Source organism: Marmota flaviventris, chromosome 1, assembly GCF_047511675.1.
Source record: "Marmota flaviventris isolate mMarFla1 chromosome 1, mMarFla1.hap1, whole genome shotgun sequence".
Lineage (NCBI taxonomy): Eukaryota > Metazoa > Chordata > Mammalia > Rodentia > Sciuridae > Marmota > Marmota flaviventris.
This window is the reverse complement of record NC_092498.1, coordinates 85,864,969-85,881,971: the sequence shown is the minus strand read 5'-3', so window position 1 is coordinate 85,881,971 and position 17,003 is coordinate 85,864,969. Positions and strand designations below refer to the sequence as shown.

The following is a 17,003-nucleotide window of genomic DNA, read 5'->3' as shown; positions in this document are numbered from 1 at the left end:
GTATAAAATTATGTCTATTGCAGAACAGGGATAAGTCAAGTACATGCATAAGTGATAAACATTCTAACCACTGATTCAGAACAAAACAATCTTTTTTTATATACAGAACTTTGTACAATGTGTAGCAATAATAATCATATCCATTTTATGTTGAATTTTACATTTAATTTCTATTTTTAAAGTAAGGGAATTTTTCTCTTATATTTTATTTTTATCTTTTACAAAGATGCACACTTTTCTTCATTCATACTTATCTCTAAAACAGAGCATTATCTTTTCTACCCTTATCTTCTAAAGCGGTTCTGTTAGAAAATGTTTTCTAATTGATGAAATAATATTTTCTGGCCAAACAGTGAATTATCATCTATGTTGTACTGTTTTTTAGATGCACTACAATTATTTGTTTTTTTTCTCTGTAAAATGCTCATAGACATGAATGAGTATGTATTTGTATATATACACATGTAGAGACAGAGTATTTATACCTCAAGGGATAAACACACACATGCACACAGAATGTTCTCATAGAATAAATATGCTTAGAGTTTCTCAAAATAGCATAACTATTTTTATGTACACAGGAGCATTATTTGCATTCTTTAAAAATTGCAAGTAAATAAAGACCCAGCAATTAAATATCTACAAAAGATGGATATCTTGTAGTGAGTTTTACACACAGAGTGATTTGTTATTAAATTATGTTGTCTTTATATGATTATCATGCTTTCTTTCTTAAGAATAAACAATTTATCATGTTTTCATAAACATATATTCAGGAAATATGTTAATATAAAAATATTTGCTGTTAAAAGATTATCAAAATTTGAATATTGTTGATGACATATTTCTGTGTAACACCAGCTTTTTTGTTAAATTCTAGTTCATATTATTGTTTAAGAAATTCTTAAGCAAGTTGGAAATTTAACTTTTAGTATTATTTATTTTTGTATGTAAATAATAAGATTTTTAATGGTTTCACATTTTCTTCCAAGAATGTTGTTATAGGTTAATTTTCAACTTGTACTTTTAATTTTTACTCTTAAAACATCTCATCATCTCAGTTTTTCTCCTTGCAATTTAGATTTTGTCTATGTTCTCTTCCCTTTGCTGAATAAATTTTCCTTTATTATATGACCTCAGCCTAATAATGTATTAATTATAAAAAAGACAATGTATTTAACATTAAGTATAACAAATTTAGCACAGGTCACCAAAAGGCCTTTTGTCAAATCAGATTGTTGTTTTGTCCTTTTGACTTTTACCTTATGGTAGGCACTAACAAAGTATCTGAACTTTGATGGATTATAAACTCTAAACATGATATGTATTTTTCATAATGCTAATGTAATTTTCAAGGTACTGAAAAGGTCAAACCTGCACATCTCTATGTGCATTCTAAGTCTGTCTTTCCCTTTAATATTTCTTTTTCTCTGTTCCTCTGGTTCAAAAGTTCACTCAGTTCCCAAATGGCCACCTAATTTTCCAGTTATTCCCTCAAGCCATATGTGTTTTGGTTTCTTTATGGTTTATTAGGTACTGTAGGAAAGTAGCATAAGTTATATCTTCTAATGAAATTCAAGCACACTTCAGTGATGCTTCGACTTGATTGCTGGTAGCAATTAAATCACAGCCAAGGAGAATAATGCATAATCTCACAAGGTCCAGACACCCTATAGAAAATGAATAGAAATGAAACAGAAAACAAAAACAAAATCTCCAAACACTGCCAGACACGCTGTTTCCAGTCTGCCCTTTTTTTCTTTCTTTCTTTTTTTTTTTTATTGGCCAGCTGCCTGATTGATAGCAAAATCATAACTTGCTGCATGCTAACAGGCAGAGTTCACTTGTAGGTTATTGTGAGCTGATAAAGGGTTAGATGGAGTTTTGATTTTCGCATTGGACCTTGGTACATCAGATTAATGGAATTTCAATGAGAGACTAAGAGTAGCCACAGCTTTGTCAGAGAAACAGATGGAGATTCTATAGTCATGTCCACTCATTAATACTAGTTGCCTGAAAGGTGTGCTGCTTCTCTATACAAAAGAGTTGATATAATTGATTTTTGAGTGGTACATCGAAAAAAAGTACCTTATTGATGACTAGAATTGTAACATAAGTAGTGACAGATTTTTGTGTGGCTTGTAACATAAAAATATTGCACTTTGTAATTTTTTTCTTCTTTCTCTTTGGAGACAATTTTTTTTTTTTTTTAAGAGAAATGCATTCTAAGAACAATTGCAAAAATAAAAAAAGAGACTACCATGCTTAAATTACCTTTTAGGAAAAAGAGCAAGACTTTACATTTTATTTCTAAATGATTATATGACTTCTATCAGAGCTTCATTTTGATATGATAATATTTTAAAAAAGCATACTTATTAAAAGTTTTGTTTTATTAGCTTTATTCTTTTCTGGAATATTAAAAAATGAATCATAATGGTTTCTAGGCTATTGTAGATACTGTGGAAGTTTCATGTTCATTGTTTGGAGATATATTGGAGTGTTAATATTTTTAGAGATAATGAGACTTGAAACCTTGAAAGAAGAATATATTGTACATGTTACAACATTTGGGCATCAAGTGGTAGATGCAAGGTAGCCTTTAGACACTATATAATGACTTAAGTTTTCATTTTTCTGTTCTGAAATCATTTTTCATTTATTTTTGTCATTTGTGAAAGAAAGCTTCTAACCATATAGTATTGTGGAGAGTCCCTGAGGTAGGTGAAAGGATTCAGTGAGCTAGAAGACATATATTGGCTCTGCTTGTCAATGATAGGTCGAAGGATCCCAGTGGACATTTGTTACAAATCTGATTCAGTCCTAGACCATAATCACTTTGTGGATAAGAATCTGGAACCTCTAGGGTGTGAATGTAGGAAGGCTAAAATGAAACTGAAGATATAGAAGAATCATTTATTGTCGTGGTATCTTTCTAACTGAAAATTTCCAAATGAAATAAAGCTCTGGGCATTGGTAAAGGTGTAGGTTTATATGAAACAATGTTTGTTTAAGGATGGAACTGTTTTTTTTAAAGCTTGGGATTAAGAAAAGATTAAGATATTTTGATCATAATTTATAATAGTACTAATATCTTTTCCTTTTTGGTTTAACTTATTTTAAGAAAACCCAGTGTATAAAAATTTGGATTTATAAAACATGTAAATCACGTATCCTAGAAGATTTCTTTAAAAAGGATTGTTTCTAGGATGCCTGTACATGCAGGAATTTAATGTACCAAACTTTTGAGGGAGTTTTCTTTTCTTTCTTTCTTTCTGTCTTTTTGTGTGTGTGTGTGTGTGTAAAATTAGGAGCAGCACTAATCAGTTCTTATAAAAGTCAAGATGTAAAAAGTAGTAGATGTTTTATTTTGCTCTGGGTCTCAGTAGAAAACAAAACAATGTTTATAATTAGGAAAAGTTAAAAAAAAGATTGAAGCTTTATATTAATCATTCGGGGTAAGTAATTTTCTACCATGGTATCATGTGGTTTTTAATAATTAAAATTATATTTTTGTATCTTATTCTTATTACTTATTTAAATATTTACTATTTTTTTTTGTGGTGCTGGGGATCAAACCCAGGACCTCATACATGCCAGGCAAGCACTCTACCATTGAACTGTACCCCTGGCCCACTAAGAATTTAATTCCCAACTTTAACATATTTTGTGTATTAACATATTAATATTATGCTTGTGTTTTTTAACTTTAATAGCTATTTCAGTATACTAAATTGCTAGCTTGTGTATGTGTTAGCAGTTTAAGAACAATGATTATTTTAGTTATTCCTTCTTATTAATGTGTATAGCATAGTTTCAAGTATTTTGGCAGGAGGGAGGGTATTATAGTTTGGGGAAAGGAAAAAAGTAGAGAACATGTTTTTAACCCTAAAAATATATATTAAGGATATAACGCACAAAGATGTGGAATATCTTTGTGGTACAATGTCACAAAGGAGTAAATTAAAGATACATAGCCATTGAGAATCATCTTTCTATATTTTTATGTACTAAATGGGAAGATAAAACAAGTGGGCAAATAAGACTATAGCAAAGTAGATTACATAAGAAAGATTACAAAGGTCAACATTTTGCAAAACAATGCATCTTATTATTTATTTACAGTTATTTTTATCATACATGAAGAAGGATGCAGGATGTCTGGATAGGGGTCGAGGGATTCAAAGATGAGTAAGATAAAGTTATCTTAAAGAATATGTAATTGAGAAGGAAAGAAAAGATAATCACCTAAAATAAGGTAACTAGCAGTCTAGTAATCTACAGTAAGGTCGATTCCAAAAATAATAAACATTTTGTGTTGTGATGTCCTATGATTTGATCTGTACTAAGGCAAATAATTGGTTTCATTGATCTTACTCTCTAATTTGTTGATTGAATCAGTCATATGTTGTGAATAAACCATAGCTTAAACTTTATACCTAAATTCTGAATGATTTTAGGGGAAATTGTAGAGGGGAATTTTTATTTAAGTTTCCTGTGGTGTTTGAAGTTTTCTGGAAAGAGCGGTAAAAGATCCTGAAAAGAAAATTTGAAATAGAATTCTAGAAACCAGGTTTTAAAAATCACTGATGATAATTTGTGTGGTCAAGATAAGTCACTTCACCTTTCTGGATTTTTATTTTCTGGCTTGTGTAATGAAGTGTTTGGAAGTTCCCTACAGCATTAAATGCTTATGTACACATTTCAGAATTGTAAATTTAATGGTAGCAGTGAAGTGATTTGCTTGGAGAAAATAGGTTTCATGGGTATTAAGTGGAGGTGTGGTTGAATAGCAAGGAGTAGGGGATCTTGAAGGTAAGTGTGTGGCTTACGTTACTAATGCCAAGTTCATTTGAAGGTTTTCCTTTGATTTGGTAGTCACTAAGAGATCCGTGAAGCAATCTACAGATATGGTGAGTGAAAATTTGTGAATATCACCTTGGCAGTTAAATATAGTTTGACTTAAGGCAAAAAGACCATCTAGGGGAGTCAGCAAGATAAATGCTTTGCTATATTATTTATTTTTAATCTTGACAACCTCTCTGAGGTTGATATTATTACCTGACAATTGAGGGAACCTAGGGATGGAGAAGAGATTATGTGATTTGCCCACAGTCAGACAGCTACCAAGTGGTAGAACTGGGATTTGAATTCATATCTGTCTGAGTCCAGGAATTAGGTGCTGATCTCAAAACCATTACCCCACCCCACCCCCATACTGTTGCTTTTGTTTAGGGGGTGATGACAGAAGCCTGGGTTAGAGTAGTAGACGTTGTGGGGAGAGGGAAGTGCTTTTCTTATCCCCTTCTTATTCAGCCTACTGTCTGCATTCCTACAGAATCAGCATCACCTAGGAGTTATTAGAAGTACTAAATGTCTGTCCGCACCCATAAGACCCCTAGGTATTTGTTAAAGTTTGAGGAGCTGTGTTCTAGAGGCATTTGTCATACTGACCCTTGCAGCTGCAAAAAAGGTGAGCCCAACCATGCAATTGCATGCAAGGGGTACCCAATGAGCATTTGTGACCAGGCATTGTGCTGGGCGACATCTTGAAGTAGGTAAAAAATACTCTCTGTGTCTACCTACCTCTACTTGTTTTTGTCTTGAAACCCTTGCACTGTGGCTTCTTAAGCTGTACAGAGCCCCTTTTCCAAGGCTGCTATCTGTGGGTTGTTGTCCCATTTTGGAACTTTTTTCTGGAGATTCTTGCCTCTCAAACTCTGCTAGGTAAGGCTCTGATAAATTACTCCTAGGAATATTTGCATGTTCATAGGGGCAGTGCCTTTAACCCCGGGGAGTCCAAGCTCCACTTACAGATCTTTAGGCATCAGTACAGGCCAGGGGGTAAAGATGTTAGTTATTTCAGAGCACCATCTCTCATGAGATTTAGGCTTATCTTTCTTAACATGCATATGTGGATTTGGTCCCATTCTTTTTTGGAGACATTACAGTTAAGGCTTCCTGTCTTTGGTTGTGCGTCCTGTTTACAAATTGAGCCAAAGACTGAGTTTAGAGTTTAAAACTCAAAGAGCAGAGTTCCTTAAGATAGTGGAATGACCAATTTGGATATAGAGAGAGGGGTGCTATCCTGACATAAGACTCCAAGGAGGGCGCCTTTTCTCCAGGAAACCTAACATGGAAGAGGCTATGCTCATGGTGGGAATAGTACCTTCAAGGAAAGATAAAGGTTTATAAGGTTTAAAATGAATATTTATTGAGTGTGGCACCATCTGCCAGATTCTTTCATGGAATTTGTGCCCTTTTAATCTGTTCAAAACTACCTTTTAAGGAGACATTTTCCCTTTTCAAACTTAAAAAATGGAGACTGAGAAAGGAGTAGAACTTTAAATTTCTTTGGTCTTTGTAGTAGAAAGACCAAAGGAATTGAAATTTGTTGCTACTTATAAAATTAAAGTAGCATTTGTTTTTAAATTATAGGAGACATGCATGTGGGTAAAAATAAAAAGCAGAGTATACAATATGAAGTAACAGCTTACTTTTTCTGCCTTATCCTACCTTTAGGACTGCTTCCCAGAGGCCACTGCTCTTACAGGTTTTTCTGTAGTTTCCAGGGCAACTTTGTTTATTTATTTTTAAATATATTTTTGTTTTTAATTGGGACATAGTAATGTACATATTTATGAGATATAGTGTACACACTGTGTTAGAATAACTAGAAATTACACTTCTTGGTCTTGTTTGACCAACTATAAATGGTATCTTTTGACTCCTGCAATAATGAATGCTTCCTTAAAGCTTCTCTCCCATTTCTCTCTCTCAAGTTTTTATTATTATATTCTTAATTCTTTTTGTGTTAGCATTTGACTTAAGTGTTAGAGTCTGTAAACAAGTCAAAATAACACCTGGCATTTTGCCAGGGGAATGTTAGAGTTCATAAACAAGTCTGGATGGTGCCTGGCAAAATGCCAGAGGGAGTGGTTTGAGAAGTAACAAAAGTGAGCCATTAAGTGTGGAGATTCCTTATTGGTTGACTGATGTATCTAGTTTATGTTAATTAGATAGGCTGTGTGGAATGTATAAATACTGCTCCTGTCCTGCAATAAACGGCTCCCATTCCTGCTGTATCAATCTACACAAGTTGTTGGTCAACCCCCTCCCCCCTTATTTTCCTGCAGCCCGACTGCAGCACTTAAGTAATCTCCCTCCTCCTCCTCCTCCTCCTCCTCCTCCTCCCCCCTCCCCTCCCCCTCCCCTCCCCCCTCCCCTCCCCCTCCCCTCCTCCCTCCCCTCCCCCTCCCCCTCCATTTTTCATGGTACCCCTCCATTTTTCTTTTCTACCTTCCACATTTGAGAGAAAATATACAACTTTGACTTTCTGAGTTTGACCCTCAACCCTTTTATTTTTTATTTTGTGGCAGGGTATCACTGTGTGGCCCAGGCTGACCTTGAGCTTTTAAACCTCCTGACTCAGCCTCCTGAGCAGCTAGGGTTACAGGTGTGGGCCACTATACTTGACTTATAATATTATTCTTATTTTGTAATGTACCAATCTCAGTGCCTATTGATTGCACTTTAAAATATCAAGAAATTAGTGCACCCAGCCTTCTTCTCATCTCTCTTCCCACCCTTCAATTTCAGTTTTTTTTTTTTAGAGAGAGAGAGAGAGGGAGGGAGGGAGAGAGAGGGAGGGATTTTTTAATATTTATTTTTTAGTTTTCGGCGGACACAACATCTTTATTTGTATGTGGTGCTGAGGATCGAACTCAGGCCGCATGCATGCCAGGCGAGCGCGCTACCGCTTGAGCCACATCCCCAGCCCTCAATTTCAGTTTTTAAAAATGGCATTATTTTTGCAGTGTTAAGCTCTTTAACATTTATATTTGATTTTCTGGTTCTAAATCTACTGCTTTGTCTGCCAGTTGGATTTTGAACATTGGTCCTTTTCCTTTATGCCATTACGATTTCTTTAAAGGTCTGGAGATCCTTCCTTGGTGAAGGCGTCTTCTTAGGAGTGAAGAGCTGCTGGAATGGTGAGGAAGTTTGTGTGAGAGTCTTTGCATGTCTCCTGTTCTAAAAGGCTTTCATTTGCATAGAAAGTCTGACTGGGGCTTTGCATGGAAAGTGAATCAGGTAGGCTAAGCTGGCCTATAATAGACATCTTAGTAAGGACCAGAGAGGCAGACTGGTACCCCCCAAATTGCCAAAGTAAGTAGGACATTACTTGAGAAAATGAAATGCCTTTGTTTCATTGCTAGGTACAGGGTTTCACCCTCTCCATCCTGGGTGAACCTCTGTTCAACTTTTCTCTGGGTTCCAGTGTTCTTACTGGGAGCTGTCCTCAAGCTAGTGCCCTTTGTTTAGAGAGTAGAGCACAGGATTTAGCCCAAACTCACAAAGACCTTTACTGCCAGCTACTTTCGAGGACGGACTCAATGGTTCTTGCTGGTTTGATTACAGTTTTTTAATGAGTGACCTTCATCATCATGTCATTGTGCTTATGACATCTGTACAGCTTCTTCAGGATAACTTGAATTCAAAAGGAGTTGCTTCTGTAATTACCCATTGTAGACTTTTGACCAAGACAATATGATGAAAAATGGTATTTTTGATAGACATAGCTAGTTGTGCTATATAGATGGATTATAGGGGATTTAGTCAGTGAGATAAGAGGCTATTCCATTAAGCCATGTATAAGGAGATCAGAGACTCGACCAGGAGAGGGAACAACAAAACTGCCAAGGACAGAATACATCTGAGGAAGAATGGGCAGGGCTGGTAGAGGCTATGTATAGAATTTAGAAAAAAGACCAAAGATGATTGTAAAGTTCTAAATTTTAATGACTAAGAAAATTGACTGAAGTGTGAAATTTTGGAGGAGAACAGGTTTGGACAAGATGAAAATGATGATGAATTTGGGTTTGAACGGTTGAATTGAGCTGATAGTGACATCCAAACTGCCTAGTAATTAGCTAGAAATATGGGAATGGAGCTTTATGGAGCCTTTGCTTACCCTTCTTTTTCTTGTTTTATCCCTTTTTTTGTAGATATGAGATGAGACATACCTTAGTCACCTTAAAAATGAAATATAGTGGTTGAGAATCATTTTGTTTGTGTTCAGATACTAGCCTCTATTACTTTGTGGCCTCCAGCAAGTTGCCTACTTTGAGTTTCTTCATTTATCAAATGATGATAATAATTGTATCCATATCCTTTGGCTAGGATTAAATATAAAGATGATATAAATTAAAATTAGCATAAATTTAATATAATTATAATGTGTGGTTAATATAAGTTTATATAAATATAAAGCATATAAAGATACTAGAATATTTCCTGACTCAAGAGTAGGGACATGTTAAATGCAGATTGTTATCCATCTATTTTGAAGATTGCCTTATATGTTTTATTTCTGTGTTTAAAACAGCTGTGTGCATGAGGTCTCATCCATCTTCTGTACTATGTAGCTTACATGCTTCACTGGCTAAGCTGGATTTTGTAGGATTTGCAGTTGGAAGTTTTAGGGATTTAAAATACATGATCATTTTTTAAATTGGGTATTTTCTGTTGAAAACTGTTAGCAGTTAAATTTTCTGTAGCAAATCTGTTATGCCTTTGCTCAGAACCATTCTACATCTTGGTATCTCAGTTTTTTTTAATTGTGAGCATGTGAGAACGAATAAATTTTATAGCTGGGAAAATTTTGTAGATAAGTATCATTAGCCTAGGGAAGAAGGTATCCTATTTTATACTTGAGCTCGATGGTTAGTGACTAAAAACTTACATACTTCTTAGAGCATTTAAATGGGTTTAAACTAATGAGAAGATTCTTTTGTAAGGCTATATATTTAAAAGTGAGGGGAAAGTGGCCCAAAGTTATTAGGAAGCAAGGATAGCAATCAGTATCTCATTATTCTCACTCAAGAGCCAACTGGGATAATGTTAAAGAAAATAACAAATCCAAACAGAAAGAGTAGTATACTCAACTAAAATGCAGGACTGGAAAATCAATAGTAGCAAATAACTTAAGGCAAAATTGTTTTGTATTTTTACAAAGATTAAACAAATAGTGCAGTCTTTAATATTTACTTACCCATCTTATTTTTTTACAAAAATTTCAGTTGATAATCAGGGTTTTACATCAATACTTGAAGAAAAATTAAGTATCCTGTAGATTTTAAAATAATATAGATAATGCCAGATGCAGTTGCACATAGTTATAATTCCAGCAACTTTGGAGGCTAAGGCAGGAAGATCACATGTTCAAGGCCAGTGTGGGCATATTAGTGAGACCTTATCTCAAAATAAGAAATAAAAGGGTCAAGGAGTATACCTTAATGATAGAGCACCACTCGACTCAATCCCCATTGATATATTAAACATTTGTAGGTATTTTAATGAAGAAAATGTGTCTGCAAGGTGCAGAAATCAACTCAGGTGAATTTTTTTTTTTTGAGAAGCTCTTTCTGTTTTCCTGGTTAACACCTTGCATTACAGGATTGGGAGTAAGCATAAAGTGATTTTTAAATTAAACAAAAATTATGAATTTTAACATGTGCTTACTGAGCTAAATAAGATGACTCTGATTTTACAGAGTGCATCAGCAGTTTGGGCTAGGGTCTAGTATTCTTCAAGTTTTTTGAAATATATTTTTCTTAACCATAGAATTTACCCACTTAAAGTATACATGGCCTTTGTGTGTAGCTCTTTTCAGGTAGCATAATATTTTCAAGGTTCATCTATGTTGTAGCATGCATCAGTTCTTCTTTCCATTTTATAGCCCAGTAATAATTTATTGTATTATTTGCCACCTTTTGTTTATTTACCAGTTGATGGACATGAGTTGTCTCCTCTTTTTAACTATTATGAATAATGCTTTTGTGAATATTTGTGCACAATATATTTTCATTTTTCTTGAGTATAAACCTAGGTATGAAATTGCTGGGTCATATGATATATGTAGGTTTAAATTTTTGCGGAATTGCCAAACTTTTTCCAAAAATGAATGTGCTTCTTTGTTCCCACCAGTGATTTCTCCACATACTCTTCAATGCTCAATATTATCTTTTTTATTTTAGGTATCCTAGTGGATGTGAAGTGGTATCTCATTGTGGTTTTTGTTTCCATTGCTCTGATGACCGCCGACCCTGATCTCTTTTCATGTGCATGTTGGCCATTTGTATGTCTTTGGAGCCAAATCCTTTCTCCAGTTTTCAGTTGGGTTGTCTTCTTATTGTCAAATTATGAATTCTTTATATATTCTAGATACTAGTTTCTTATCAGATATATGATTTGTAAATATTTTTTTTAAATTGGTGAGTTGTCATTTCACTTTCCTAATGGTATCCTTGAAGAACAACATCTAAAATAAATAAATAATAATAAAATATATATATATATATATATATATATATATATATATTTTATTTTTATTTTTTTTTGGTACTGGGGATTTAACCCAGGGGCACTTTACCATGGAGCCACATATCCAGCCCATTTTATGTTTTATTTTGAGACAAGGTCTTGCTGAGTTGCATAGGTCCTCACTAAGTTGCTGAGGCTGTCTTTGAACTTGCAATCCTCCTGCCTGGGCCTCCCAAGTTGCTGGGATTACAGGTGTGTGCCACTGTGCCTGGCAATATTTAAAAATTTTGATGAAGCTAAATTTATGTGTTTTGTCATTTGTGCTTTTGGTGTTATGTGTAAGAAGGCTTTGTCTCACTGATAATTCCTTCTGTACTGTCTTTTTCTTAAGGTCTTCTTAATTTGAGGATAACTGAGTTCTTTTACTCTAAAAAATTATAAGATTACTATGCTAATTAAAATAGGGACAAATTGTAGTCTACCTTAAATGTTATTGTTCTTTTTTAGTACATATTTTAAAGTTGTGCAGATGACAAAAGGTAATTTCTTGTTGAGCCTTTTCATCTTAGTGAACGCTCAAATTCTGTAGTCTTAATATAATTTTAAAAAAGAATTTTTGGTTTTTTTTGTGGCATATGATACCACTACCCTTATTTCTAGCAATATGCCTTTGACATATAAATGCAATTATGTTTGCTGCATTGCAAATATAAACATAATCACATGGCTCTTTCAAGTTAGTTTAACAAATTATTTCTGAGAATACATAGTCTAGATTATCAGTAACATTCTGGCTCTTCTGGGTGAGGCTTTGTCAGTACATAATTTATGATGATGGGATCCAAGGGGTGCTGGAATTGTGGTCTTGGAAAAATTGTTACTGTCTTTAGTGTTCAAAAGGACAGTTTCTTTGCATTTGTCTCTTCTCCCTTGTAAGGACACCTACCCCATGTCAGTCATCAAACTGAGTGCTTTTGTCAGATAAGGGAACTAAGACTGAGACACCAAAAATGTCATGCGAATTATCTAATCACTGCTGTTCAAAGTGTGGTCTGAAGACTGAGTCTAATCTGTGATCTGTTGATCTGTGATCTATGTGTTACTGGTCTACATGTGACAATCTTAAGTACAGAAATTAAGAATAAGCACTAAGGAATATTGATAACAATTTGACATTTCTGCTTTATCCAAGTACATAGCCATTTCTTCCTAGCAATCTATGTTTATTGCTTTTTATGTTTTGTTGTTCATTTTTACAAAAATATTGGTTTGTAATATCTTGGGGCAGGGTGTGGTGGTCCTTTAATCACAGATAGAAGTATTGATCTACGATCAAGAGAATTATTACAGGAATCCCAGAACTATAACTTATACTTCCTGGGCCATTTTCTTTTCTTTCTTTTTGTCCCCTGCCCCTATATCTTTCTTTGTGCCTTCCTCCATATTGATAACCATGTTTTAATTGGAATATTAGGTTTATATTTTCTATGGAGAAAATTTAGGGATAGTCCCACATTTTTTTATAAAGTGTACTTTCAGATTCCAATGTCCTATGAGATAATGTGTCTTTTCATGTGAAAGTCAAGCAATGGGTGTCTCAAAGCTTTTTACTTGGAGTATCTAGAGAAAAGGGTAATGTAATTTGAATGTCATCTGGTTCTTTTTCTTGACTTGAGAAGAACTACATAGACTCTGTCAGAAGTAATGTCATCTCAGAGGTGTGACTTTGGGTTATTTTGTGTAAATGTCTCCAGAAGCTCCTTCTTACTTTTTAATACCATTTATAGAACTGGTTTATTTTGAACCTGCTGATCACTTTTTTTTAACACTGAAGGAGATAAACAAAAATAATAGTACTATGGAGAAAAGAAATACACATATATTTCTTTCATTGAATAGGGCTTATTAATATCCTGGAATATATGTATGCTGTAAACTTCTAATAGGCTTAGAATAGGATTTCTTTGCTAAAAGAAAATGTGTCTTACAGAAGGTGAGGAATTGATTTTTTAAAAATATAGATAGTAAGAAGGGGTAAATGGAATCAAAGTTTAATTCAACGATTTTACTGTTAGTTCTGTTAGACTGGGGGCGATAAAATGATTAATAAGCTAGGTCACTGCCTCTCATGACCATATGGATTAATAGAGGAAAATGAGATAGAAATATCAACCCTAATTTAAGGCAGACTGGTATAGTAACTCCTATAAGAAATACAGAAGGAGAAAGAAGATGATAATTATGATTGGAATGAAGAAGACCTGCTAATAGGATGGTATTTGAGGCACATTGGGGAGAATTAAGAAGGTTCTTGACATATGAAACAAAGATGTAATAGCATTTTAGATTTGTGCAACCTGGTGAAGGGATACATTGGTTAAGACTCTTAATGGGGGGGAAAAAGGAACTGAGCTCAGACTAATTTAGGCAAAGAAAGGGGGGTTTATGAGTTGGCCTGTGAGAGGATAGTTGGCATCTTGCTTCATGCCTACCTAGATCCAGGTAGGTCCTCCAGCTACCTTGAGTTTTCTCATTCACATCTTGCTTTCTGTGTGTAGCTGCTCCACCTCCTCTGTGTATGTGAGAGAGATGCTCCAGTTGGTCAGGACTTGGTCATTGTCCAAAAAGGAATGTGTAGAGGGTGGTTAGCAAAAACTGCTGCTGCTGAACCACATGCAGCTTGTTGGTGGTGCCATCCTCCAAAATTCTGAGAGGAAGCAGTTCAGAGCAGGCAAATACAGATGTCCACTACACACTAGGCTAAATGAAAGTATGACTAAACTTATATGCCGTAAAGCCTGTAAAAAGAGAAGGGAAAAAGGAATGACTGAGATAGATGGTAGTCTTAGGTATATGGTCAGCAGTGGGTATTTCATTAGATGAGAGTAATTACTTTAAAGCAGTGAGTTGAAACCATTATTTAGCATGTTAAAATTTGAATTGATTCGTAGAGAGAAGAGCTGGATGGAAAAAAAGTTAGAGCTAACTCTCTAGACTGGTTAATTTTACTTATTTATTTTTTGCAGTGCTGAGAATTCAACTCTAGGCCTCCAGCACATGAAGTAGGTCCTCTACCACTGAGTCACATCCCTGGCCTATCGTTTTTTTTTAGTTTTAAATTCTAATTTATTAGTGTACCACTTTAATCTTAAAAAAGAAAAGAAAATGTAGAAAACAAAACAAAATAAACAAAAACAGCTCCAAATATAGTTTTATATCATGTTTTTAGGAAGGGAAACTATTCCTTTTTAGACCCACCCCACACCCCAACTTCAAAACATACACCATTTAATTGTCTTGGTCATGGTTATTTCCAAGATGAGATTTGATATCATACTTCTATTCCTTCTGTTTATCAGGAAACCTTTGCTTTCCCTTATTGAAGGAGGTTGGTCTGTTTGATCTTGGTGTGTTACTTAGAGTATTCTTCATCCTCCTCTTTGCTTCTGGAGGTATTTCCTCTGCTTCACTATCTTTACCTTCATTGAAAGCTGCTGCTACTGAGAGGGTTTTGGAGCAAGAGTTGGGAAAGTTTCCTTAGGCTTACCCAATCAGAGTTTGATAGATATGACTGATGCTTTCTTTGTTATATGACTACCTGTGGCAAATCCAAACTTGGAGATCTCTGTAGGCTTTCTTGGGAGGTCTGCTGCTGTTTCTTCAGCCGATCACTTCTCAGAGCTGCATCTGGCACTTTCCCCTTCATTACTGGAACAAACAGTCTTAGCTTCTTCAAGTCTTTTGGTGGCCCCAGCCCACTGTGGCTCTGTAGGCTTCTCTTTTCCTGCCGTATCATTCACCATTGTCCCTGAGATGGCTATCTTGAACCTTTCTTAAGGTCTGTTTTTCAAGTGAGTCAAAGTTTTTTTTTTTTCCTTATTTAAATTGTTTGCTACTTGGCTATCCATTTCTTGCTCTTTTTAGCAAGTGTACTAGTGGAAAAGATTAAATTGATTAAAACACACCCATCACTTTTACTTTTTGGCACTGATATAAAAAAGCACAAAATGTATAGATTAGAGATAAATAAAAGTTAGACTTTTAGATTATTTGAATTTAACTTGTCCTGAACAGACCTGTTTATTATTATTATTTTTTGAATTTGTATGGTTTTATAAAAATCAGTCAAGGGGCTGGGGTTGTAGCTCAGTGGTAGAGTGCTTGCCTCGCATGCATGAGCCCCAGGGTTCGATCTTCAGCACCACATACAAATGAATAAATAAAAAAAATAAAGATATTGTGTCCATCTACAACTAAAAAAATTTAAAAAAACAATCAAAGCAGTTCACAAAGATACATATATTATACCAAAGTTAAGAAATGAGTTAGGAGCACAAGGGCAGAGAGAATGAGGATAGATAAAAAACTAGAGTGAAGCTAGAATTAATATTTGTATCTCAAATGAATGTAATGAGTACTCTAGCTTTTGCTGGGGAACAGACATATTTTTATCAGCCAATGCAAAGAGGGAGAAAATGAGCAGGTAAAGGATTTATAGCATTCTTTTTTAAAAATATTTTTTAAGTTGTACATGGACACAATATCTTTATTTTTTTATTTTTTATGTGGTGCTGAGGATCGAACCCATGCCTCATACATGTGAGGGAACTGTTCTACCACTGAGCTATAACCCCAGCCTTTATAGCATTCTTGATATAAAAGTAAATCAGATACTCAAGAGATATACAACTAATACTGGGATCCAGTGAAATTTCTTTCAAGGAGACTAAGAAAAGGATGTCTTGGAGATTTCATAGTAAATAAAACTCTTAAAAAGTATATTCAATATTACTTTGGAGTTTTTTCTTAAAAAAATTTGTTAATGTAGTTATATAGTGTACACCAAAACACAGTTTAGGACACATCAATTTATGTGGGGCAAAATAACAGTCTAGATCAGGAGTTGGCCATCTATGACTTTTGGAGCAAATCTGGCCTGCTGCTATTTTTATAGTAATGTTTGGAATGAAACACAACCACATCCACTTGTTTAGAGTTTATGACTGCTTTCATTTTACAGCAGCAGCACTAAGTATAGTCATGTGGCACATAGAGAGGTTTTGTAAATGATAGACCATGTATAAGATAGGGCCTAATGATATAAATGTCTTAGTTGGTGTAAGGATACCTATCATATTTGCACAACAATGAAATTGCTTAACAATATAATTCTCAGAAGGTATCCCTGTGGTTAATACATGAAGTTTGACTCTAGTTGTGACAGAGATCCTGTGTCCCACAAAATCTCTAGAGTGTTTTCTATCTGACCCTTTGCTGTAAGGATTTGCCAACCTCTGGCCTACATACACAATTCTCTAATAGTTTGGTTTAAAATTAAGACAGCATATGAAATATCTAGAGCAGAGGTCTCAAACTGGTAGGCCAAGTTTCAAATTTGGCCTATAGATGATATATTTTGGTTAAATTAGTATTTGTGTTTTAGAAATTTGTGCCAACCAAGAAAAATTCAGAATCTTGCTTTTTTTCTTTTTTTGGTGGAGGGAATTGAATGAACTGGCAATACTGAGTTTGCATTGTATTTGTCTTTCTCTTTAGATCACCATCTCTTTCCAATTTGTATTCCATACTACTCTGTTACCTCCCAGTCCTCATCTTCTTCTACTCTTTTGGTCACTGAATTAGAAAAATAACCAAGGTATGTGTACTTTAGCTATGTTCAA

General features: G+C 34.6%; 1 protein-coding gene and 1 pseudogene across 11 annotated transcripts in view; one reads left to right on the top strand and one right to left on the bottom strand.

Annotated features, from left to right (window-relative positions):
* Skap2 (src kinase associated phosphoprotein 2) overlaps positions 1-17,003 on the top strand; it is a 204,091-nt gene that overhangs the window by 19,591 nt on the left and 167,497 nt on the right. The window lies entirely within an intron of this gene.
* Positions 14,611-15,125, bottom strand: LOC139706192 (PEST proteolytic signal-containing nuclear protein pseudogene; annotated as a pseudogene).